The sequence below is a fragment of the Amphibalanus amphitrite genome, unplaced genomic scaffold, assembly GCF_019059575.1.
Source record: "Amphibalanus amphitrite isolate SeventyFive unplaced genomic scaffold, NRLGWU_Aamphi_draft 000279F_arrow, whole genome shotgun sequence".
Lineage (NCBI taxonomy): Eukaryota > Metazoa > Arthropoda > Thecostraca > Balanomorpha > Balanidae > Amphibalanus > Amphibalanus amphitrite.
Window position 1 is genome coordinate 224,550 of NW_024881774.1, and position 26,016 is coordinate 250,565.

At 49.0% G+C, this 26,016-nt stretch overlaps 1 long non-coding RNA gene across 1 annotated transcript; it reads left to right on the forward strand.

The window, feature by feature from the left end:
• The first annotated feature begins 19,103 nt into the window (after positions 1-19,103).
• Positions 19,104-25,682, forward strand: LOC122387260. The gene is made up of 3 exons (XR_006257535.1): positions 19,104-19,243; positions 22,245-22,386; positions 22,793-25,682. It is a non-coding gene; the product is annotated as an uncharacterized LOC122387260 (long non-coding RNA).
• The last annotated feature ends 334 nt before the right edge of the window (positions 25,683-26,016 follow it).

The window sequence follows — 26,016 nt, forward strand, 5'->3', positions numbered from 1 at the left end:
GTATGCCAAGTTTCAGCTCTCTATTGCCAGCGTGTTCGGAGCTATCGCGAAAAAACCCTATGGGGGGGGGGGGCGGCACCCGCCCCCCCCCCCCCTCGGCCGGCGAGGGTTAAAGCGAATACCGAAAGGAATCCACATATTTTCGATTTCCTGTTTGCTGTATTGCTTATTAAATGCCAGACGTCATGATGGCATGGCTGCGATTGATGGTATGCCGGATGGCCAGGGTACGAACTCACGGTAAGTCAGCTTGGCCGGCAGGCATCAACAGGCACAATAGTCTTACACTGATATCGTCACCCTCAGTTATTCGTCACCATTCAGCAACAAGCCCAGAGCTTCGGGCTTTGAACCGTAAGGTACAGGTGTAGGAGCAAGACATTGCGCCGATTCGAAGGGCTGGAAGGGCAGCATCGCGGGGGCTGGAATGCGCCTGAGCGGCTGAGACCATCCCATTGGGACGGGGGTGTTCTGGGTGCACTCAGCCGCTCATGCTGGGAAATGCATCCAATGGAGCTCTCCATTCGAATGATTAGGGTGACCTTTAGTCTAGAACAAGGAAGGATGACTGTTGGCTGGTCCCGAGGATAGATACAAAGGACAGGTAATGACATCATATAATGAATCGAAGACGGCCCCGGTCCGATCCTCTGATAGGGGTTCATTAACACGTATCTCGTTGTGGACCATTTCGTTTTCCTCCACCGTAGTTTTTGCACCGACCTGAACCGGTTGGAAGGTAACGATGTTCAGAAACCATTAACCCTCGCCCGTAAACGGCGATCTGCCACCTTCGCCCATGCAGGGGGGGGGGGGGGGGGGGGGGGTTGGTGCGACCCCCCCTTGGCGTTTGAAAACGGAGCGTCGTAGAGCTTAGCGGAAAAGACCAACGGATTGCTCTCGCCGAGATCTCGCGATTGGTGGTATATTTTTTGGTCCTAGGTCAACATTTGACCTACTTTTGACCGGTCAAAGGTCAAATTTTCGGAAAAATAGACTTTTTTCAACTTTCGGCGGCGATTGCGGCAAAACGGTGGGAGATATCGACTTGAAACCTTCACTATCGTGTTCCTTGATCAATTCTCTATCGTTTGGTATGTATTTCGTTTCCCTAGCTCTAAAAATGGCGCGTTGGGAGCGCCGGAAGTCGGCAAGGTCACAGTCGGCGGCAGAAATTCGAAAAATCAAAATTTAAATTTTTGAAATCTGATTGTATTTGTGGATTTGGGAGGTCCATTTGCTCCCTATAGAAGCTAATATTGCTGCATATTCCCATTGAGGTGACAAGAATTAGCAAAATAGTGGTTCGGGCGCTTTTCAAAAATAGTACCGGACGCTGTTCCTCTTGTGACGTCATAGCTCCGTGACCTGACCTGACCCGGTCAAGTTTCTTATACCATATGATAGCCAATACTTGCCCCAACATGCATGGGAAGTTTCATCACGATCCATCAACCGATCTCCGTACCACCGGCAGGAAACCTCGGGCGTTGGCACTCAGTTTGTGAAAATCCGGCCGGAGGCTGTTCCCTTTGTGACGTCATAACTCCGTGACCTGACATGACCCGGTCAAATTTTTTTTATCAAAAGATGCGCAAGGTTTGCCCCATAAGGTACCCAAAATTTGGCGGCGCTGCGCGCCGCCGTTTTTGCACTATTTCCGAAAAACCTCAGGGGGGGGGGGTTGCACCAACCCCCCCCTACATGGGCGAGGGTTAAGATCGTAATTGTATATTCGTTAAATATTCGTTCACTGAGCAGGTAGGACAGGTTCAACACAGTGAAAACCTCATCCTATCATCCAATAATTATAAAGTAGTCTTCATGGAATGGAAAGGCTAACCCGCGCCCCGTAGGGGGGGGCCGAAACGGCCCCCCCCTGTCCTTTTCGGTCGATATCTCCTAAACGGCTGGAGATATCGCCACCAAACTTTCAGGACCCCTCCGGGCATCAATTTTACACATTGTGACAAAAAATTTTTCCAGAGGCTATGATAGGTTGGCCACAAATGACGTCAGAGTGACGTCATGTTCTGTCATTTTCGACCGAAAAAAGACCTTCGCGAGAAGACCTGTCAGGACTACAGCTTTGAAGATACAGGAAAATGATCAAGACATAAAAGGTGTAGAATTGACAGGGCTACAAAACTGCTATCTCGAATTTTTGAAATTTTTGAGTTTTGACCCCCAAAAATCAAAAAAGCATTTTTTTGGATATATTCGCCAAAAAATCCAAAAAGTTTTTTGAGTTTCGAAAAAACCGGAATATATGTGATAGCAGTGTTCCATTTTTCGGAATTTTGGGTGGAAAATCACACCTAATGGGCAAAATATTTTCATCCCAAAAACCAGGAAAAATGGAATTCTTTCATCTTTGAAAAATGTTCAACGCATTCAAAGAGTTAACAGCCACATTACATACCAATGAATTGACAGTTGATAAACCCACATCCTTTTCTTTCAGATCCTGTCAAGATGAAGATCCTAACAAGAAATCCTGATTCCTGATCAATCAATCCTACACTGAGCACATGAGCCAGCTGTTCTTTAAAAGGGATTGAATATGATGAAAAAGTGTGACATTGTATTGTGAAGTGCAAGAGGATAGGTAGTAGGTACTTCATACCTGCCATGCAGTGTTTCAAAATCAATATGTAATATGTAATGATGCATGCCATTATGAATGATAAAATACATCATTGACAACTGAGTGAATATTGTCCAGAGTCCATGTGATTATCTCAGGAACTGGGTCCAGTTTAATCTTAGATTATGACAATTGACACTACTTTTTGAAGCATTGCAAAATGCAAATTCCAGTTAAAATGGCCATGAACACAAAAAACACATGCTTGCTTGTCTGCACATGACCTAGCACAAAGAGCTGGGAGCGCCATATAGACAGTTACAGGTTTGTTGCATGATTCCCATGAATAAAAAGATGTTAAATGAGGGCACAAACCCAACAACTCACCGGCACTCTGAAGAACGATAGAAAATTACGCTGCGCGACACTTCCCCCAAATCAGAAGTTGGATGACCTTGATTACCTACACCAGCCTAGATTTGTGTTCTGAATAAATGCTTGTGGATATTCATAACAATTATGATTCGTGGTTTGCTGCCCACGCAAATCGTATGAGCCGATGCTTGCGCAAATTAAACACTACCTCTGCAATTTGCTTTTGACTAAGTTGCGCAGGATACGCCTACAAAATTTTCATCTTTGGACCCGCAGTCAGCTGGGCACACCCTGGCACACCCTAGGGATGAATTTAAAACTTGGTGGGCTCTAACTTCTTTCATATACCAAATAGGGGTATGAGACAGGTACCAACTTATTCTACATTCATTTCTGATTCTACTGCACCAATTTCACCACAAATTTTGTCAGTCAATGGCTTCTAGAGGACTTAGAAGCTCGAGGCGTCGGGCCTGGCAGAGGTCCAAGATGAAAAAAGCCACCCTGCGCACACCCTAGGGATGAATCTAAAACTCCGCGGGGTTTGGCTGGTTTCATACGCAAAATAATGTTTCGAGACCAATACCAATTTATTCTGCGGTCTTTTCTGATCATACTATATCAATTTCATCACAAATTATTAACGTTATTAGTTTTAAGAGGCCTTTAAAACTCGAGGCGTCGGGTCGGGCAAAGGTCCAAGATGATTGATACGCCACCCTGGCACACCCTAGGGATGAATCTAAAACTCTGCGGACTTTGGCTGGTTTCATACGCGAAATGAGGTTATAAGACCAGTAACGATTTATTTTGCAATCTTTTCTGATGCTTTTGCAGCAATCTTACCGCCAATTATTCAAAGATATCGCATACCTACGATTTTTTGCATCGTGACGTAAGCAATGACAGGACGAAGGTTCTGCATAGGTTTGTTGGAATGGGAAAACCTTGATCTTGCTAACATTTAGGCCTTATACCTCTCATACGGCCTTGAGCAGCTAGCGTATATCGCGTATATGGCTTTGGAGCAGAGAGCAAGCAAGTAGGGTTCTGTCTGAGTAGGGTTCAGGTTACCTCGCAGGTAGTTTATCCATATTATGGTTGGAATATTGTGCATGCATGAATTTGGCCTCTGTAGAATATTCAATATTGGACATTTGTGGAGCAGATGTCACACAAAGGTTTTCCAACCATGACCATGACTAAACACTAGGTTTGAATTAAAGTTTGTAGGTTGTAGGTAGGGTTCGGTCAATTTGGTGTTGCAACTTGCACGTCCTGTGTTTTTATTTTATATATATATTTCATTTAAGAATACCCAGTTTCTGTTAACATGTGTTATGCTGTAGCCTATCCTATCAACATTTTGCATGTATAGGCATAGGTAAATGATGAATCATAATTTTGTGTATGATGAGTGTGCACTATAGATGTCTGCTTTTTAAGAATATCTCATTACCCAGGAGCAGGACAATGCCAAAGGACATTACAATGCCTAACAGGTCCAGGTGCAATGAGGTAGATGAATTGTACAGCTTATTTGTCCTTACATTAGGAAAAGTGCATTTTCAATGTCAGGCTAAATGAAGGTGCATAGGCTCATAATATCACGACTCGTCATAGGCAACGTTGGGTACCTGTGAGTTTTGAATGACATGCAATTGATCTATGACTAAATGACACTCTTTCTTAAACATTCCTACTCCAGGAGGCCATAACTGAAAAAATCACTTCATTTTTAACCCTAACCTATTGAACTCTTTCTTGAATACAATCACCTCTAACAAATTTTCATGTATGGAACAATCTGTTATAGATTCACAAGTTCATGGCACACTGCACAGACAAATGCTATTTTCAGCACTGTGTTGTAATATTGGAGGAATTGAGGACTGAGGTTGAAATTAAAGGTATGTGTTTAGATGAAGGAAGTACAGATCTGTAGCCTGTAGATTTCTAGATAGGTTGTAGGTTTTTGGTGGATAGGTGGAAGTTTTGTAGGTAGGTATGTAGGCTGTAGGTAGTTTGGTAGGTTGCACGTTTTAGGTAAGAAGGTATGGTAAAGCCAGATTTGGTTGTGTTGTAAATTTTCACTGAACTCACATTTACCAAATTGAAATATCAACTTAAAATGTGGCTTCAATGATTCATGTCAGTAAGAAATGGTATAAATGAAGCATGTTTAGCTGCTGAGTGCTGTATCACAAATTATGAGGCAAACATATGGCAAACCTAAACATAATAGCTGCCATTTAAAGGTAGTGTGCCAGCTTTCCTGGACCGTATGGAGTTAATGGCCCAGATAAGGAGAACCGGATTTTTAGAACTTATCCATACCTTCAAAACTCATGGAAACGTCTTAAATTCTTCAAATTTTGAGTACCCCAGTGCGAAATTCGCCCCGACGGGTTGTCGGTCGTACCCCAACCACATTTCACACCACTATGAACAATAAATGCACACACTGAAATCGCTATTACCGATATGCTCATCCAATCAAGTTTCGATAAACCCGTTCATCATCAGCTCCTGCGGTTTCGAACACGCCTGTTAGGTGGTGCGGTAGACCACGCCCAAAGCCAGGGCCCCGGTAACGTGAGGTAGCCGAGTCAGGGCAGCGTGCGCTGACCCAAGCCGGAGCCGCGCGTCCTCCCGGTGTCATGTGATAGCCCGGGGCTGCCCGCGGGGATGCGGTAGACCGCGCCCAAAGCTGCGGCCCCGGCTTGGGTCAGCGCACGCTGCCCCGACTCCGCTACCTCACGTTACCGGGGCCTTGGCTTTGGGCGCGGCTTCTGCTCATACTTTGTGGTGCAGCCTCTGACTTCGGCCAAGAAAAATGCGTCAGCTGATCATTGTCATTTCTGCCACTTGCGTGTGGTGAAATGGGGTCATAACTTATAAGACGGCTTTTTCATATCAATTATTTTACATAAAATCATATTTCAAACCATAAATAATGTTCGACAGCCAAATAAAAGAAACAATACCAATACGGGCTTACAGTTTAAGGCTCGACATTGTGTTGTCTACGATTAGACAGCTGATAACTCATTCCCTTACGTCGTATGGTCGTAACACTATAATGACCTTTGCTTATTGTCACAAGTGCGCCGCATTCGCGATTGTTGCCCGACGCCTGTTTGCAGGTGAGCCCACTACAGTTGTTATACATATCTAAAAACCGATAAACTTTTAGGCGAAAAAGGCACTATTCCAGGCCCATTTTTGATTTTTTTTGCGATATTAGGTAAAAACAGAAGCTTCTTATCCTAGGAAAAATAAAATGGGAAATCTTTCAAAGGTGGCACACTACCTTTAAATTATATTAGGTGAGCATTTGTTCAGGTAGTAATGATAGGTAGTCAATATGCTCATTATTGAGCAATTGAAATTGCACTTAGACTCACCAAGAGTGACATTACTGCAGCCCAGGTGATCACAAGTGGCAATTGGCATGAGAACCATAACTAGCAAGCAAATTGCAATGAAATGAAGGGAGAGTGCGAGATGTGAACAGTGAAGGCATAGGTTGCTTATTGGAATCAGTCAAGAGTTTTTGTAGTTGACTTGTTAGTGAAAAATAGCTGGCCAACAAACAGAAAGGACAATGGACATCTATAAAAACTGGCAGACTGTGAATCAGTACATTGATAAATGATACTATAAACACATGAGAAGTGTAACAAATGGCATCCATCTAAATCATGCAATGTTGGTATGCCCTACAACAGTTGATAAGTGTTTCTGTCCTTTCCTTGTTCACAGGATCCAATTCTATTTCCTGTCCAGTGCCCGCTGGAGACTAGAGACAAGACCTTCAATGTCGTGTTGAGCGAGAACTGAGATCGCTTCACGGCTCACCACAAACTCAGCCAGCTCTGAGCTCTCCTAGTCCTGACGTCACGAGTCCATTTGTCCTGGACTGAGGCTGGTTTCCGATGTCCGTCTTCCTTCTTCTTTGGTAACGTATCGCATTTCCTTTTTCATCGTCTTGTCATTTGAACATCCAAGTCACCTTACCAGAGCCACCGAGTACGATAACCTTTTCGATTCAGGAGTGGATTGTGTTTATATGTCAAAATGCCTAGTGGTCGAGGTCGGGCACGTGGCTGTTTGACATCCGACTCAAAGCTAACATGCTATCTGTGTCAAAATGTGAGTATTCGTAACAGCAACATCCGGAGACATGGTGCTGTTATGCACAAGTTGAACGTCAAACAGTTGACTGCCTACCGAAAACAATGTATGAAAACCACTCTGGCCGAAAAACGCGGGGAAAAGAACATCGATTTTTCACTTGTTGGAGAGTGCCCGCCCCCGCCATCGGGGGCAGGCGACCGCGAGCCAGACTCAGTCTCAGATGACAGCGATGACGAAAGCGGGGTGCCGAGAGCGGAGCTGAGTCTGACCGCCACGCGCGGACCGGGTAACGCCGCCGCCGCCGTCGCCGGTGGTGCTGAGGGCGGGAGCGGGAGCGGCGTGCCGAGAGCGGAGCAGAGGTCGGACGCCACGCGCGGACCGGGTAACGCCGCCGCCGCCGTCGCCGGTGGTGCTGAGGGCGGGAGCGGGAGTGGCGTGCCGAGAGCGGAGCAGAGGTCGGACGCCACGCGCGAACCGGGTAACGCCGCCGCCGCCGTCGCCGGTGGTGCTGAGGGCGGGAGCGGGAGTGGCGTGCCGAGAGCGGAGCAGAGGTCGGACGCCACGCGCGGACCGGGTAACGCCGCCGCCGCCGTCGCCGGTGGTGCTGAGGGCGGGAGCGGGAGTGGCGTGCCGAGAGCGGAGCAGGGGTCGGACGCCACGCGCGGACCGGCCTTCATAGACGATGGCGACTGTTTTGCTAGGCTCAGGAATCTGTCTGACAAAATGGGCACCGTTCTTGATCACTTTGGAGCTCTGTTCAATGAATTTGAGCTGATGAAACAGCAACTTGAAACGCGCGATGTCACAAATCAGTTGAGTGCCCTGGACCAGTCCATAAAAGGCCTGACAGGCAAGCTCAACTCCATGACCGAAACCCAAAGTCAAAAACAGACCCACCCGGACAGTCATCGTATAACCGAGCAGGCAACAGCTGACCCCGACGACGACAGCAGCACTGACGGCGACGGCACTGCCGCTAATGTTGCCGACGCCTTTCCATGGCTCATAATCGATAAGTCAGGCACGCCTGATCGCGCAAAGTGCAGCACCTGCTGTAAATTCGGTGGCACAGTGGGTTCAAAAAATGAACTGTGGGTGTCGAAGGGCGTGGTTCTCGGGCGGCATGCGAAACAAAGGCTCATGAAGCACGCGAGCTCTAATCGCCACCGCAGAGCCGCAGAACTAGAGACGGCTACAAAAAATGTCCCATCGATCGAAGCCGCCACACAGGACATGATAAAAAAAAATCGGAGAAGGTCACCGGCCAAAACCTAACCATCGCATACCACGGCGTTCTTCGCTCTCACTCATATGAGGACCACGCACAGGAGCATCTGCTTCTGAACACTCTTGGCTTCGATCTGGGCAACCAGCACCAGACCGGCGCGGCGGCTGCTCAGGCCGTCGACACAATTTATGAGGAATTTACCGATGAGGTGGCACGCCACCTGGCCACTCCCAATCCAGCGACAGGACGGCGCAGGCACTTACATCTGAGTCTCGACAAATTCACAGAGGGCAGGAACCAGCGGCAAGCGGTAAACCTAAGGGTGCTAGACTCGGATGGCTGTCCTGTGGTCGTACACGGAACGACTGGTGTCATACGCACATATAATGACCCAGTACCCGAATACACGGCACAGCAGACGACGCGAACCACCGACACACACCAGGCAGACGGACGTGGCGTGACTTGTCACGCGGCGAACTGTCTAAGGGACGAGCTGCGTCTCACAGACGAGAATATCAGCGTACAGGTCACATCGTCTTCCACTGACTGCGAGGCAGTTTATGCAGGAAAGTCGAACGGTTTCCGTCGCATCTGGCAGGAAAAATTCAACCAGGGACTCATACACCTTGACGACCGCGATCACCGCCTTGAAACCCTCCTAGCTAAGGCGATCAAAGAGGACGAGGGTGAGTGGACGGAGACGTACCTAGATGACTTGCGACAGGTGATCGGCTTGTTCCTGGGCTCCCCGCTCCTTAGGCGTCATGTTCATGCAGCCGCTGCACAGCTGGAGGAGGTCGCGAAGTCCCTGCAGCGGCTGATTGAGACTCGTTTCGTTGAATATTTGGTCACGGCCGTAAAAAAAGTGCTACACAACCGTGCCGCCATGATGAATGTGCTACACGACATGATCGGGCGAGGCAGCCCACCAAACGGTGCCCATCAGGCGCTTCGCACCCTAGAGAGCGCGGAGTTCCTGATGAACTCCCTCGTCATGATCGACGTGATGACCCCAGCTGTGAGCCTGCAAAGCGGGACAGTCGGCAACTTACTCTGTTTTCCAGGACCAGCGCGAAGTGCACAACTACAAAGCTTCCCTGCAGAACATTGCCGCTGGCACCTTCACTGGGCTGCTGGATAACGAGGGACCGGGGGCGGCAGCTGGGAGATTCAGGGGTGCTGCCGTCGGTGTATCCGAGCGGTATGCTCTGCGGCGGGACGGAGGAAGGGAGGGGACGAGTCGGGATCAGGACGAACTCAAAGACGCAACGAAACGACGTCAGGAACTGGCGAACACTATCTTGAGACTGTCTCCCACCTACCTTGACATGGCACCAGAGGAGACACTAATAACAGAAACGTTCGACATGGAGAAAATCACCAATGACGCCACGGGCGACTACGGGGAGAAGCAGTTCTCATCCCTGGTCACACGGATCGCGGCAGGGCCACTGACTATTCCCGCTAGTCCTTGTTCTGATTCGTGTGACGGAGCTGCCTGTGAGTGTCTCCTGCGACAGTACCGAGTGATGAAAGAGCGGATAAAGGCAAGCCTCTCTGACTTTCCCGACTGGCTGCCCGTCCGGCCTGACTCCCAAGTGCGCTCATGGTGCCCAGAAAACGTCCTGAAAAGCTTTCAGGACGTCAAAACCGGCCTCCACAAAGACATTCCTGACGCGGTGGAGATAGCCGAGATCTGTTTGGTGATGTCACGCTCCCAGTCAGATACAGAACGTGTCGGGAAAACCGCAAAGCGCGTCAGTGAGGGTCGGTTCGAGGGGAAGTTTGACGAGAGGAAAGATGACAGGAAAGACAGGGCGAAGAAAGAGGTCTTTATCATAGAGAACGCTGTTCCCCTGAGATTCTTCCCGGCAGCTGCTATCACGGCGCGGTGGCTCAGGCACCACCGCCCGTCCGTGAAACGAGCTGTGACTGATCGCCAGTCCCTCACAGTTCAGCGACTCAACAAAATGCCGAAAAAACTGAAGTTCATGTTTGAGTGATTTGGTGTAGATCAGTGGACGTCGGGCGATCGCCCATCACCTACAGTTATCAGGGTTTTCATCTTTGATCTTGGTATTGATGATTATCTCTTTGTACATACGCATATATGTCCTTTTAAGAAAAACGCAAAAAAAGCTCAGAGTTCAACATTTATAAATGGCCTGTGGACAGCTCTCGAGGCGTCCACAGGGCATATTTTAACATACTGACTGCGTCCCATTTTGGGACGCAGCCCCCTGCCTTTGGGACGTAGCACTCGCGAAATTTGGACCACTGCGTCCCACACTGAAATGTCACGGTTTCAGCGGAAAAGTGCAAGCAATAATAATTAGCATGCCTCGGTCCTTTACTATGCAACAGACTCCATAAGAGCCCCACACCGGCTTTTTAGTGTCCCTTGTCGGCCTTTGAGTGCCCTTTGCCGGCTTCTCAGGGCCTATTGGCGACCTCTGAGGGCTACTTGCCGGCCTCTGAGGGCCCTTACCGGCTTACAGGGACCAGCAGCTCTAAGGGTTCCACACAAGCCTGCGATGACCCCCTAAACCAGTGGTTGAAGGCCCCCACAACGGCGCCTGCGAGGGCCCTCACCGGCGGCTGTGAATGCCCCACACCGGTGCCTAGCTGAGGGCCCAACACTGCCACCTCTGAGTGCAACCGGCACCCCTGAATGAGGTCCCGAAACCAGTGCTTCTTAACACCATATATCGGCGGCTCTGGGGGCTCAACGCCGGAGCCGCATCGGACGGCCACTCACCGGTGACTTTTGAGGGCCCCACACCGACGACTCTGAGGGCCCCACTGGCGTCTGAGTGTACCTTGCTGGTCTCTAAGGACTCCACAGGGCTCCCGAAGGCACCGCAGACCTCTTGAGAGCCCCTTGTCGGTCTCTGAGAGCCCCTGTCGGCCTGTAAAGGGTTCGAGCCAGCAGCTCTAAGGGTCCCACACCGGACTGTGACAACCCCACACTGCAGTGTCTCTGAAGTCTGAGGGCCCACAATGGCAACTGTGGTCCAGGACCCTCACCGGCGCCTCTGAGGGCCCACAGCGGCACCTCTGGGGGCCCGCACCAATGCCTCTGAGAGCATCAGACCGGTACCTGTGAGGGCCCACACCAGTGCCTCCAAAGGCTTCATAACCGGCGGCCCTGAGGGCCCTACGCGGTTGATTTTGAGGGGCGTACCGAAGGCACCACACAATCCCTTAGTCTCGCTGAGCTTCTATCCCAATCCCATACCGGCTTCTATCCCAATTCCGGCTCAACTAATTATCAGCCCCCCTCCCCCCTCCATGGGTCAGCAGCGCCGCGCCGGTGTCGGGGGCCAGCGCCATCGGGGCGGCAGTCGGCCACGCGCACTGAGTGGTTAGCGCTTAGCACCGGCGGCTAGCGCACGCCCGGTGTGTTATCGGCCGTGAGCCGCTCCAAAACGGCTGCAGTAACTGGTCGATATAGGTAGTAAGCAGATACAGAGATGCAGGTGGATAAGGTATGTGCCCTTTCCGATCGAAGCATGTGCCCTATGCCACCTTTGGGACGCAGTAAAAAATCCTTAAAATATGCCCTGGGCGTCCATGTCTACAGGCTACAGTTACACTGTCCGTTGCAAAATATGCGTGTGACGTTGCGCGATGCTCATTCAGTGGCGATGGCGCCCATTTCTGGGTTTTCATACTCACCGAGACCCTGGTTACCGTTCCGTTCCGGGCGCTCTGATTTGTGACATTCTTTCCAGTATGATGTTGCACTGTGTAATGTGTTACGGTCCGGGTGCTCAGATCAATGGTGCCCGTTCCATTTTCACCCTACGTGCCGCTCCGTTCCGGCTTCCGGGTGCGCTGGGCAGTGGCGCATCCCCTTTCGTTTCGGGTGCCCTGGTCAGTGGCTCCCCCGTTCCGTTTTGGTGCCCGGGCCGGGCCGGGCCGGGCCTGATCTGTGGCGCCTCCCATTCCATTTCGGGTACCCTGATCATTGGCGCCTCCTGTTCAGTTTCGGTTGCCTTGGGTCAGTGGCCTGGCGCCTCCCGTTCCATTTCGGGTACCCTGATTAGTGGCGCCTCCCGTTCCGTTTCGGGTGCCTTGGTCAGTGGCGCCTCCCCTTCCATTTCGGGTACCCTGGCCAGTGGCGCCTCCCGTTCCGTTTTGGGTGCCTTGGTCAGTGGCGCCTCCCCTTCCATTTCGGGTACCCTGGCCAGTGGCGCCTCCCGTTCCGTTTTGGGTGCCTTGGTCAGTGGCGCCTCCCCTTCCATTTCGGGTACCCTGGCCAGTGGCGCCTCCCGTTCCGTTTTGGGTGCCCGTTCTTTGTTGTGTGTTCTCAGTTGTGTTCTCGCTTTCCGTTTCGTTTGGAGTGCTCTGATCAGCGATGCCCTCCGTTCCGTTGCAGGTGCTCTGATCAGTGACGCCCTCCGTTCCGTTGCGGGTGCATTGGTCAGTGGCGCCCCCCCGCCCCCGTTCCATTTCGGGTACCCTGACCAGTGGCGCCTCCCGTTCAGTTTCTGATACCCTGATCAGTGGCGCCTCCCGTTCCGTTTCGGGTGCCCTGGTCAGTTGTGCTCTCGCTTTCCGTTCCGTTTCGGGTGCCCTGATCAGCGATGCCCTCCGTTCCGTTGCGGGTGCTCTGGTCAGTGGCGCTCTTTCAATTATGTTGAGTAACGTTGGCGTTGCGGTTGCTGTGCTGTCGCTGACAAATAGCTATGTGCGTGGAAAACCGGAGTTATATATTTTACGGAAATTGCCGTACTGTTGACGGTTGATTGATCAGTGGCGCAGTTACGAAACGTTGAACAATATTTTCATTTTTCTTCCTAGCTCCTGGTCAGTGGTCATGAATGATGAAAACCAGATCTACTGTTTTATTTATGAACAATATGTTCATTTTTCTTCCTAGCTCCTGGTCATGGATGATGAAAACCAGATCTACTGTTTTATTCACTACAGCTACACTTACAAGTACTGCATTGTTTCGGGAAAGGCGGCGCTTGCCGCTTGGTCTTCGATGTTTGCACAATTTGTTAGCTCCGTCCGTTTTATGCCTGCTGTTGATGGTCATCTCTGCGTATACATAGCATGCATATAGGTATATCTTAATAAGAAAAGCACAAAAAAAAACTAAGAACTAAACTTATGTAAATGGACTTTGGCGGGTGCGCTGATCAGATCAGTGGCCCTCCCGTTCCATTTCAAGTACCCTGATCAGTGATCAGTGGCGCCTCCCGTTCCGTTTCGGGTGCCCTGGTCAGTTGTGCACTCGCTTGACGCTTTCCGTTCTCTTTGGGGTGCCCTGATAAGTGATGCCATTGCCCTCCGTTCCGTTGCAGTTGCTCTGATCAGTGATGCCCTCCGTTCCGTTGCGGGTGCTCTAATCACGGATCAGTGACGCTCTTTCACTCAGCACTTACCACGTGACATGCTACGTAGCTACCGCTCCGTTTCGGTGGCCATGAGGTCGGTGGCATCCTTTTATCAGTTTCTTTTTTCTTGTGTATACCGTTCCGCTGACGCTCCGATACGGGTGCCCTGGTTAGTTGCACGCTTTTCATTGCGATGTTGCGCATTTTGTTGCGCAGTGCGCACCTTTCTGTTGGGGGAGCCCTAATCAGTGACCCTCTTTCCAGTCTCATGTAGCGCACCGTTCCTTTGCGGGTGCTCTAAGTGTGGCACTGACACCGTTTCCATTTTCACTATATGCTTAGTGAGTACCGACTATCGCTGGCCGTTCCGGCGTTCGGGCCGGGAGAGGGGTGACAAGTGGCGGCTGGCGCACTTTCGTATGTCATGCTGCGTAGTCCGACTGCATACATAATACTGCGTCCCGTTCCGTGTGCTCAGATCAGAGGCACCATTTTTCAGGTACCTACCCATCATCCGGCCATTGTCATATCTGTTGAAAATGGAAAGCTATACTGTGTACACTGTACGAATATTAGGTACCATGTCAGATGCGAATGAAAACTACTTATATTGTCGCATATTATCTCAAATATGCAGTACCTAATCTTGGAAGCGATGCGGCGATATTGTAAGCGCAAAACGTCACAAAGGTCAGAACACATGGGATATACGGTTTCTGGTTTCATAGCGATCAGTTTCGTCAACAAACTGCCCATCGTGGTATCAATTACCTTACTTATTTTTTTTTTACGTCTGACAGTGTCACAGCGACGACCACGCCGTCCGCACAGTACACAGTCAACTTCACTAAATAAATAATACAGGACGAACTGAAGGAACATTATTATCCATCTCAACATCGCCTTAACAAGCTCAAGATCCAGAAGACCGGAGCATCGCAGCCCTCAAGTTGCTGAAGCTACGCCAGGCGCCATCTCCCACAGATGCTCCCGCTGAGGCAGTGTTTGCTATAATGTACACATAATGTCGCCGTGTACTGTGTACCCAAACCGAATAAATGATACCCTTTCCAACGGCAACGACAGGTTCCTTGCCACTTAGAAAAATGAAAACTTCCCCACATGGCAAATTACGCTATACCAGACCAGATACCTACACCAGTGACTAGGACCTAAGCCTACAGATAGGGAGAGCTCAGTCTCACCCGCCCCGCCCCCGCCCCCCTGGCCTAAAGAGATGACAACAGGAACAGAATCATTGCATCTTCTGCTTCTTAAAAACTATGATGGCAACTGGCGAGGATGGAGGTCGGTCCACGGATGATTTTCTTTAGGAGAAATATACAGGCAGGAGTAGGACCGTCCCGGATTCGTGCCAGTATGCAGGTAGATTCTTAGCAGGATGCTGACGGTATCTGCTGTCTGCATCTGAAACGGAAAGGAAGGCATAGATTGAAGGCTAGGAGAAGGATGGCCACCACTGGACGGTCACTCGTGTATTTTGACTTGTGAGGAAAGGAATATGAAATATCACTGGTTGACTTATTCATTCTTTGCTGTAGGAGGGTGATTATTAAATTCCTTAGTTTCAATCAACCACAAATGTTGGGATAAAAATGGGACGGGTTTAGAAACACTAAGCGATCAAATGTTAAAGTAATAGTTCTGCCCTAGTCCTTGCCTATTTGCATCGTAATTTTCGGTTAGTTTTGGTGGTCAGGAATGGCATGTTCTTTTAGTATCAGCCAGCGTAGCGTTACGCCTTTTTTGTGAAAATGATATAGGTTTTCACTTGTTTTTTCTCATCCTAGATTTTTTTTTCATCATCGTCACACCCAACCAGAATCCAATTTTAGAACACTGTGTGATAGTGCCTACCGTCTTCTATCTACATACCAAATTTCAGATCGATACCTCGTTTTTTGGCCAAGTTATAGCGAAAAAACTGTTCAAAAATGATGACGTCAAATTTTCAAACTCAATTTTTGGCAATTCTAGAACTCGTAGAGCAAAACGAAGACCACCATTAGACTCCCCGTGACGAGCTGCATCGAATCGATACCCATTTTATGCAAAATATCAACTTTGAAATTTGACCTAATTTGACCTGACCTTGACCTGACCTTCACAAAAACGTGACCTAGGCTGGCCCCAAAGGCTGCCTAACCCACATAATCGCATTTGTCATGTAAAATGGACCATAAAACATGTATCACACGACACATTCATATTGTGACCCCCGGTGACCTGACCTCGCTGTGACCTGACCTGGTATCAGTGACCTCAGATAGCAAAGTATGTGTTTGACGAACAATGTATCATCGATGGTTTTCAATAAATTACCAATTTAATCGCTTTCACAGCACATTTCTTGAATTGCCTGTGAACGGTGAAAATCTGACCTTTGACCTGACCTGTGACGTCATCGGTTTGACCTAGGTCAATGAAATTTGGTCACAAGGTAGTTCCCAGGTGGGGCTATCGAACGCCGTTTGAATTTTGAAAATCGGCCGGTAACTTTCCGAGATCTTAGGGGGGGGCCGATACGCCCCCCCCCCCCTACGGGTGGTAGGGTCCGCCGGTAGCCCTACGGGGCGCGGGCTAACCTAACTCAACGAATATACAATTACGACCTTAATGGTTTCTGAACATCGTAATCTTCCAACCCGTTGAGGTCGGTGCAAAAACCACGGTGGAGGAAAACGAAATGGTCCACAACGAGATACGTGTTGATGAGCCTCTATCAGAGGATCGGGCCGGGGCCGTCTTCGATTCATTATATGATGTCATTACCTGTCCTTTCTATCCTCGGGACCAGCCAACCATCATCCTTCTTTGTTCTAGACTAAAGGCAGCCTAATCATTATATAAATATATATATATATATATATATATATATATATATATATATATATATATATATATATATGAGAATCAGCAGGTGGCCATTAAAATTATAAAAGAAAAAGCTTCAGACGTTTCGATAAGTATTATTATCTTCGTCAGAATAAATGGCCTCATCGTTTCGCCGCACAACACAACACATACGTGGCGCACATATCAACATGAGCGTGATAAACATATTCGTGCACGTCCAATAAAATGTACGCATTAAAACAGAACAGGAAATTCAGACAATATACGTACTACGCGGTCGTATTTGTAAGCGGACATATGCGAGTGGGGAGTTAGTGCAGGGACCGAGACATGGGTGTGTCACCACTTATGACCGAACGATTGGGTGTAGGAGTGTAAATGTGATATATGGGATATGGTGCAATGTGTGTCGATGTGTGTGCTATGTGGGTGAGACGGGCGGCTGTCTGTACACTCGCATCCAGAACCACCTGTCGTCGATAAGGGCCAGTAATCCTGCTGTGTCCCTCCCGGTTCGGCTCCACTTTCTTGCCCCGGGACATAGTATAGATGATGTGGGGGTCGTCGGGCTAGAAAGAGTGTGGAGCCAAGATGTCGAGTACAGGCGGTCAAGAGAGAAGCGGTGGATGAATCTGCTGGGAACGCAAGGCGGAAAGGAGGGAATGAACAAGCGCTACGGATGAACGGGTGTCGGCTGGCGACGAGTTAGACTGACCCGCAGGGCACAGCCGTCAGGCGGCACAGCCTACCACAAAATCTTAAATTAAAATGTCTTCACAAAATTTGGAACAGCAACGCGGCCGGAGGGATCTGGTGATTATGGAATAGGCGTGTATGTCATCGTGTGTAAATTTGAGTCGTTTTCGTTTGGTAGGAGACCGCGTAGTACGTATATTGTCTGAATTTCCTGTTCTGTTTTAATGCGTACATTTTATTGGACGTGCACGAATATGTTTATCACGCTCATGTTGATGTGTGCGCCACGTATGTGTTGTGTTGTGCGGCGAAACGATGAGGCCATTTATTCTGACGAAGATAATAATACTTATCGAAACGTCTGAAGCTTTTTCTTATATATATATATATATATATATATATATATATATATATATATATATATATATATATATATATATATATATATATATATATGTGTGTGTATTTTGGCAGAACATTTTCTTTTAGACAAGTTTTGTTGAAGGCCAGGGAATATCTTGTTTTTGTTAGCTTCTTGCGTGTTTGTTCGATATGTCGAAGTAGAAGTTTTTGATCCTGAGGTAAGTCAAAAATGAGATCCCCAAAGTTCATGTATTCATTAATAGCTAGCGACGTTTCGGCTTTTCCAAAACCATTTTCAAGCTTAATTATGTTTAGCACGACATGAGCGATCACAAATGTTGATTATCACGACGCTATCCCAGCGCCTCGGAAGTTCTATGAAGTCGGCTGTTCCTGGGAAGATCCGATTTTCTCTCTGAAGAAGCGGAGTGCTGAGAAAGTGAACTCGCTTCTGTAGCAGCCATTGCCAGGTGGACGTTCACGCGCTCAACATTGGTAGGATGCAGCACCCTGTCTGTGAGGCGATAGGCTATCTTCGCTTCTCCAATCTCCTCCCCCTTCCAGCAAGCCTATATACGGCCTTGCCAGCAAGTACAGCTGTTCGAGGTGTTTTGATAGTGGCGTTTTTGTGTCTGGCATTGGTGGGCATTCTGGGGTCTCATTGTTGATCAGGCTGTTGTAAAAGTTCTTGAAAAGATGAACGCTGTCGTACTTGGTGGTAACCCTCGCACCGTCCGTGCTGTACGGGTTGATGATCCACTCTGGATGCTCGTCATCGGCTCCAAGGCCATTGCGGAACGACTGGTTAGTGCGATGGCCGTTCGTGGTGGAGGACACCACACTGAAGCCAACCTCGGTCAGAGTTTTCGGCACCTTGAAGATCTCTCGGATGGCTTCCGTGGTAATGCTAGGAACGAGAGACATGGTGATGATATTCTTCATAGCGGCCCGCCACTGGCGCCACTGACGATATAAGCTTGCAGAAAGTGGTGTTCGTGACACCATCTTTGCTGTCGCAGTATAGACGTCCGCCAGCCAGTACCAGCCCCCGTTCAGGAGCTCCAGAATCCCTTTTCCGTGACGTCACCACGGTGGTAGAATCTCCCTTCACCCATAGGCATGCATGCAAATTTCATCATCTTTGGAGCGAGCTGGAGAAAAAGGATATATATTATCAAAAGTTGTACCAATGTAACAATGAGATCGCCTCATTACGATAAATGGAGCTGAAACTAAAAAATATGAATATATCGAGCCAAAATCAGCTATTCAAATGACCCCTTCATTTGAACGTGAAGGATTTCCTCTGATCACGTCACCACGGCGCCTTTATTTCCTTAGTGAACCAACCTGAGTAAGTAAAGGAATCTTGGCCAGTGCCACAACGCGGGCAGTGTGGACATAGAAATAAAGACTAGAAGGGACAGCTGCCTCTGCGGCATACGTGAACTGCGCCGCCAGTGAACCACAGTCAAGGACTGTGGTTGTTTACCTGGGACCCTATGGCGGAATCGTGTAGTTGGGTGCTTTCGTGCTCTATTACATGAAATTAAAGGGGTGCAGGGAGATTTCGGATAGAGTCCCATGAACAAAATTCATCAGAGAAAACGTTGAAACACATTTTGGGTGAGTGATTAACTGTTTTCTATGATATTCTGGAGGTTAAATATGAGGAACTCCACGCAGACGTGACTTGTAACAGTTGTGCTATCGATGGGCATGTTATTAGTATCATGTACTGACAGAAACTCAACCTTTGTGCTCTTTACACTCTAGTTTACTTCAAAAATAGTCATTTTATTCATTTATTAAATTATTTTGTGTCACGCTTATTGTGTGAACGACTTGCTCTCAGCTCAGTCTCAAGCAGTTATATTTCTGGCTTTATATGCACCCATGGCTAGAAAGTTTGATGAAATATCAAGTAAATAAAATTAAAAAGAGCACGTTTTACACTTGAACTGCTCTGAAGTGCTTAAACCTACCTTTGTTATGTCTGCGACTGCCCCTCGCATGGCAGTCGTTGATGGTGTTTGGCGCTCAATAGCAACACCTTTAAGCTGTGGTTAATTTATTCAAGAAATCAAGGCCGCATAAGAGAGGTAGAATCATCCCGCAATTTCCGATGGACCGGTCGCTAAGCATTAGCGTGACGTCACTGGTGGAGACCACGCGGCGCCTGGCTCCAAGCCGTATGTCGGGTACATTTAGCACTTTATCGTTGTTATTGCTGAACGTAACGACAACTAATGACTCTTCATAAATTTTTTACCCACCTAAAGCTGATTTCCTTGCCAATGCATTGCCGACCCGAGCCCCAGGGTTGACAATCTTGGGATATGGGTCGGATGGGCGACCTCGCGACGGGAGAAGGAACGATCGCAATTGTTGTGTCCCGCACCGCCGATTGCATTCTCTATCTGCACCCGGAGGGGGGGGGGGGGGGCAGGGGGCACGTGCCCCCATCGGATCAGGGGGCCTCTCGGGCCCGAGGAGCCCTGCGACGCCCATTGGCGGCTGAGGGTCCACGCTGGCATTTTCGACTCAGAAGGGCCCCACAGGGCTCGAAAGAACACCTTATGTGCTCCGACTAGCCACACTTCTCTCTATAAGAGTCACACACCAACTTTTTATTGTCCCTTGTCGGCATTTGAGGGCCCCTTGCCGGCCTCTCAGGGCCCATTGGCGACCTCTGAGGGCCCTTAACGGCCTATCAGGGACCAGCAGCTCTAAGGGTTCCACACACGCCTGTGGTGACCCCCTAAACCAATGGTTGAAGGCCCCCACAACGGCGCCTGCGAGGGCCCTCACCGGCGGCTGTGAAAGCCCCAAACCGGTGCCCAGCTGAGGGCCCCACACTGCCACCTGAGTTCAACCGGCACCCTGAATGAAGTCCCAAAGGCCCAAACCAGTGCTTCTTGGCCATATATTTATCGGCGGCTCTGAGGGCTGAACGCCGGAGCCTCTGACGGCCCCAGACGGGACCTTCGCATCGGACGGCCAGTGGCCACTCACCGGTGACTTTTGAGGGCCCCACACCGACGACTCTGAGGGCTCCCACTGGCGTCTGAGAGTACCTTGCTGGTCTCTAAGGACTCCACAGGGCTCCTGAAGACACCGCAGACCTCTTGAGGGCCCCTTGTCGGTCTCTGAGGGCCCCTGTCGGCTTATAAAGGGTTCGAGCCAGCAGCTCTAAGGGTCCCACACCCGACTGTGATAACCCCACACTGCAGTGTCTCTGAGGGCCCACAATGGCAACTGTGAGGACCCTCACCGGCAGGGCTGCGGAGTCGGAGTCGGAGTCGGAGTCGGAGTCGGTCGGAGTCGACAGTTGTGACCGGAGTCGGAGTCGGAGTCGGAGTCGATTTTAGAAACCCGAGCCGGAGTCGGAGTCGGAGTCACCGAAAATCCGTCGACTCCGCAGCCCTGCCAGGTCTGCGGAGTCGGAGTCGGGAGTTGGAGTCGGTCGGAGTCGACAATTCTGGCCGGAGTCGGAGTCGGAGTCGGAGCTGGTTTTTGAAAGCCGGAGTCGGAGTCGGAGTCGCTGAAAATCCATCGACTCCGCAGCCCTGCAGTCACCGGCGCCTCTGAGGGCCACACACTAGCACCTCAGAGGGCCTACAGCGGCACCTCGGGGGCCCCGCACCAATGCCTCTGAGGGCCTCACACCGGTACCTACCTGTGAGTGCCCACGCCAGTGCCTCCAAAGGCTTCATAACCGACGGCCCTGAGGGCACTACACCGGTGATTTTGGGGGCCTACCGAAGGCACAACACAATCCCTTAGTCTCGCTGAGTTGCTATCCCAATCCCATACCGACTTCTATCCCAATTCCGGCTCAACTAATTAGCAGCCCCCCCCCCCCCATGGGTCAGCGGCGCCGCGCTGGTGTCGGTGCCGGGGGCCAGCGCCATCGGGGCGGCAGTCGGCCACGCGCACTCAATGCAAATGGTTAGCGCTTAGTACCAGCGGCTAGCGCGTGAGCCGCTCCCAAACGGCTGCAGTAACTGGTCGATATAGACAGTAAGCAGATGAGGAGATGCAGGTGGATTGATGATCCGGCAAGCTTTTGTGCTTTACGAGGGCGAAGGGTCGAAGTCGGCTGCTAAGCCGTGAGCGGGTTATTTATCAGATGCCGGTTCACTATGACCTTCATCCGAGTCCTGGTACCCTGACGCACTCTTGGACAGCCGAATTACAGCAAAACTCCATCCACGACTGTATCTATACGGCTTACGATTTCCTGAAAACGTCTGCGTTTGGCCTTCTACGGGCCCTGCCGGCCGGCCGGACGGCCCCGATTGGCGATCCACCAGTGACGTCACTGGTAGTGTTAAGCTGATTGGCGAATAATACATGGGAAGAACCGGGACGACATCCCCCTGCAAGAAATAATCATTTTGTATCTTTATTTGAAATGCCTCCAGTTTTTAAAGTAAAAAATATGAATATTACCATATGTATTTCATTTTGTCCCTGAATTCTGGACTTGGACTTGGTGCAATTCATTCAAACCAATCCCTACCTTGACCTACCACCTGCAATGAAAATTATTGCAATATGAAAGTGAGATCTTGGGCTTTTCATGAATGAGTTGTAACTCAATTTATGTCTTTCTCTTTTTCAGTTCTGAAGCTCAGCTCACCAGTGGATGCCAGAAGATGCAAACAAGAAGTTGTATTTTTTGGATTCCACTTCCAGGCATAGCTGTCAAGTGTCGAGCAGCCCAGTATTGCCCCATGGGTATATACTGCCTTGGCCCCATGCAGGTATGTGCTGTTCAGTCAGCATGAGTTTATTATTCACATGCTAATTATAAATTAAAAGGAATGTCTGAATTGAACAGTGAATCCAGGCAGCTGTTGCGAATTGCCACTAAATAAACTAGATATTACCCAAATTTATTTTTTATAGAAATAATTATTGTACACTTCCAGCTACCTAATGTCAAATTTGATGTTGTAATTGTGTTAGATGTGAAAACATACTTGTTTGTCTTGTCAGTTTGGCTCATATTTAATTCATTTTTATCACAAAAGGACATTTTTACCTCAGATTCATGCAGTACTGCAGCTTAAATGACTGCTTAATGTGTCATCTGTACATTCCATGCACACTGCACAGACATTATCTGTTCAAAAAAGTTAAATATCTCTGTTTTGTCTTATCTTTCAGTTTTCCTAAGGATCATCAGGAAAGTAAGGAGTGGCGAGGAAGAGGCTATTCTACCCTGGTCAGACACACAGCAAAGCTGACACAGCCAGCAGAGCTCTGCAACAGCAATGGGTCTGCTACCACTTGGTTGAAAGCATCCTGGCTTCGGCCCAATCTTACCAATGCCGTGAATAGGCAAAATGCCGTGAATGGAGCCCATTCACGGCAACGGCATATTACCAATGCCGTGGATAGCTATTCACGCCATCTCATTCACGGCATGCGGTCGATGTTTATCCACGGCATTTTAGCAGTGCTTTAACATGGGCAGTGGCACAAGCTGCCGCGAGAGCGGCAGAACAAACGCAAATAATCAGCTGTTTGCGCTGTCGGTGGCCGTTCCATTCACGCCACCTTTTAGTGCCGTGAATGGCGGGTGTTGTGAAAGGGATAGGTCGCTGGGAGGATGTTACTATGCAATATTTGACACTATTATTATTTTTTAAGTAAAGAATTCATATAATGCCCTTGACATCTTAGAGCGACGATTACACGCATGGTGATTATTTCAAAAACATGTATTTTCCAGGGATAAAATCACACTCAAATCCATAAAAATAAACATGTTTATTCATTATATGGTCTTATTTTTCAAATCCATACGAGATCGTGGAGGCGATTTTAGCACCTGGGCCCAATCTTACCAATGCCAAACCTATCTATATGCTATAATATGGGTGTTTCAGTGTTCACCCCGTCCGGACGTCTCACAAACATAGGTACTTAATGATTTCTAAGTAAATATTTAAAACAATTAAATACCGTAAACTTGTTAAACAATTATATCAGCACTCACAATGCATATTTTACCACTTTCTGTCTGGCACAGACAGCTACGAAGCATGCTGTCTTCATGCGTCTCAATCTGACTTCTAAACTGGAAGCCTTTTTCTTGATATGGTTTTGAGATGTAGAAGAGTTTCTTCAATATTTTGAGGAATTCCTTTTGTTATCATGCTTGTCAAGGCTGCGGAGTCGATGGATTTTCGGCGACTCCGACTCCGACTCCGACTCCGGCTTTCAAAAACCAGCTCCGACTCCGACTCCGACTCCGGGCAGAATTGTCGACTCCGACCGACTCCAACTCCCGACTCCGACTCAGCAGACCTAGCAGGGCTGCGGAGTCGACAGATTTTCGGTGACTCTGACTCCGACTCCGGCTCGGGTTTCTAAAATCGACTCCGACTCCGACTCCGGTCACAACTGTCGACTCCGACCGACTCCGACTCCGACTCCGACTCCGACTCCGCAGCCCTGATGCTTGTAAAAAGCAGAAAAATAGGCTATAGCTTGAGCTGGCCCGGTGCATGAACCCAAAGTTTAAGCTTTACAAGCTGCATTTCAATTGCATTATTCCAATGACTTAAAAACAGCAGCGGAGCTATCACTAGGTCGTTACTTCAATAATTTTATCTAAAAATTGTTGCAATATCTTAACAGTAAGTAAATAGAAATGATGAGCAGCGACACGAAGTTGAAAACTAATCCACTCGATTTTCTCAGCGCAAGAATGTCCTCGCGGAAGTTTATTAGGCCAGTAATCCGCTTTTCAGGAGAATTCTTTAGGCAGGCTTTAGTTTTTCATAGTTTGCTATCACGTTTTCCACAAATAACTTATCCTTCACACATATATATGTCTCTAAAACAAATAAACGCCCGACAAAACTTTAAATAGAGAGCTATACCTATTCACAAGCATTACGCACAATTTCCAACAGCGAAGGTGACAAGAATTGACCAATCACATTGCGTGTTTTCTGCTGGCGCTGAATTGTACCGTGGGCAAAATGCGGTGAATAGAAATGCCGTGGTACGGCATTGGTAAGATTGGGTAAATGGAGTGCCGTGGATCAGCCGCCGTGGTTGGCATCCACGGCCTCTGCATCCACGGCATTGGTAAGATTGGGCCCTGGAACGATAAGACTGGGCTGCGGCAGCAGCTGCAGCTCTGTTGGCGCTGTTGGTTAACGAGTGACAGTCTAAGTCGGCCTCGGTTGTCGGCTAAAGGCCGCCGCGGCGCCTAGTGTGGTGATGGCTGCAATGTCTGATGGCGTCTGTGTGAAAGCACATGCTTATAGCAGAGAAGAGCTTTGTTTCACACAACGCTGTATGTTAAAAGTGAATTGTTATACGGTGCATTTCTAGATATCTCGGTCAGTGTATTTGCTGGTGTATTTTCTCTCGCTGCTTGCCTCGGATTCCGCATCGTTCATTGTGAGCCGTGAGGGTATAGCTAGGTAGCGGCGATTCGCCACTGTGCACATGATAAACAGGGCCAGCTGCGTGTGCTGCATTGTTGGGGTTCGTCGTCTGTTGTTTGGCACTGCATAAATATTTGGTCAGCTCAGCTGTGGCCATTGGTTGGGAAAGCTGGCCTGCAGGGACGATTGCCGGACGGTACGTGGTGGTCTGTGGGTTGCTGGGACTGAGTCGAGCCGACTGGGTGCTGCGAGACGCGGACGTAATGTCTACTACAGGCCTACACAGTACACAATGCTTTTAAGGCCAAAAATGTTAATGTAGGCATTTTATGTAAACCTCCGTAAAAATCATTTGACGCAAGGCTGGTTCGTTATAAGACAGCGAAAATCGAGCGGGTTATTTGTGTATACTTATCCCCTTTCTGAACGATTGTAGCGATTGTAGCGAGAGTCAGTGTGGTCGACTATGCTCGAGGCTGTGAGACACGGTAGCTGGTGTGGTCGATAGAGGGGGGGGGTGGCAGCAGGAGGACGAGACTGAACGGGAGACGTTTGATGTGAAATGCCTTATGCCGTAGTATCAAAGTAGTATCCACTAGTGACTTTGCTTGCTATTGCTGCGCATGGAAATGATGATAAAATTTGAAAACGATTGGTGTTTTTCCCGAGTCGATTGGACGTCTAGAAGCTGAAAAGGGCAAATTAGGTCATGCCAGGTCACTGGCGGATCCAGGGGGGGCCACCGGGGCCATGGCCCCCCCCAAAAGCCTGAAAGGGGGGGCCAACATATCTTTTGGCCCCCCCCAAAACGCTTGGAGAAAAATTAATGTGAGAAGGTTGCGTAGTAGATACCTACTAGAATCAGCAGCGTGATTCAATAGCGTAGAGAAAGTCAGGGGCGCGGGAACTACTTTCAGACTGGGGGAGCACACCATAATAGAGATCAACCTAGGGTCCCCCCAAATCTAGTTTTCTCACCGGTTT